General features: G+C 34.8%; 1 long non-coding RNA gene and 1 other non-coding gene across 2 annotated transcripts in view; one reads left to right on the plus strand and one right to left on the minus strand.

Annotated features, from left to right (window-relative positions):
• Positions 1–1,301, minus strand: part of LOC112528699 — a 5,144-nt gene that overhangs the window by 1,904 nt on the left and 1,939 nt on the right. The window lies entirely within an intron of this gene.
• LOC112528819 lies at positions 160–320 on the plus strand. The gene has a single exon (XR_003070843.1). It is a non-coding gene; the product is annotated as a U1 spliceosomal RNA (small nuclear RNA).

Consider the following 1,301-nt stretch of genomic DNA (forward strand, 5'->3'; position numbering starts at 1 on the left):
AGAATTCAGATCCACATATAAGTTAACCTTTAAGTTTGCTTGCTTTGTAGGTATATTGTTTGGGTGTATAAGCTATCCATTTCATCCCACATTGGTGTCAGAATGAGATATAAAGTCAGAGCAAAGGTTATTTAAGACGGGTGTGGTYGAASWTTTTACTTACTTACCTGGACGGGATCAATGGGTGATCAAAAAGGCCTATKGTCTAKGTTGGTGACCTCCATTGCACTTTGGAGGGGTGCCCGCCTAAGGTCGGCCCAAGTGGTCGAACCTACGTCATAATTTGTGACAGAGGAGGCCTGCGTTCGCGCGGCCTCTACCTAATTTCTAAATCTTCAATCTTTCTTGTATAAAATAATTAGCTTCACTTTAAATATAAAAATTCAATGCTTCTTTTGTTCTTCGGTAGTCTCTTATTTATCTATTAAACAAATTGTATACAAATATTATTGAGATTAAATATGATCACAAACTGAAATAAACTAGATTAGTAATATGAATATTAGTGAGTTGGGTTGTGCGTGACAGGTTTGAGTGGGCAAACCAAAAAATCCGATCAGAATCCAGATTGGTCCCGGTTGAGGTCAATCAGGTTCGGATATAGTTATAATGCAATATATATATATATATATATATATATATTCAATCCATTTGAGAGAATTGATGAAATTAAAAAAGAATACGATTGACTAAGATATATGATTTTTAAAAGATAATTAGATATATATAGATGTATATATATTTCGGGTTTTTTGGATGGATCGTATGGCCAAAAATCAAACACAATCCAAACCCAAAAGTAGGGTTTCGGATCTTCGGATTTCAGAGCATYCGGTTTTTCTAGAYAAACATCTTATTTTTGGTCATGTTCGTGTTCGGATTTCGAATCATTCGGGTTTTGCACACCCTAAATATCAGACTCCAGCTCGATTAATTTTGCCAAAATAATGYTGAAACTCAAATATATTTTCATTGTTYGAGGTAGTAGCAACGAGTTTTTGTTTTATAGTTTGATTTGGCTTATTAACATATCACTATGTTAGAAGTGTATGTTGCGATGACTCGGTTTGACTCGGATATAATAATTTAGAGACRAGMCTATHAAATGATTGATGTTATYAAGCTCAACTCATTAAGTTAATTGAGCTTTATTTTGTGGTCGAGTTCGACCTGTGCTTCAGAATTACGAAGCTCAAGCTTAGTTAGCTCGTTAAATACTTAGATTCGTTAAACATGCCTGGGAATTACAGTGGATGGTATCAAGCAGTGGTGGGTTTTATAGACAAATCGCGTATGCAAAA

Source organism: Cynara cardunculus, assembly GCF_001531365.2.
Source record: "Cynara cardunculus var. scolymus isolate 2C chromosome LG 15, CcrdV1, whole genome shotgun sequence".
Classification (NCBI taxonomy): Eukaryota; Viridiplantae; Streptophyta; class Magnoliopsida; order Asterales; family Asteraceae; genus Cynara; species Cynara cardunculus.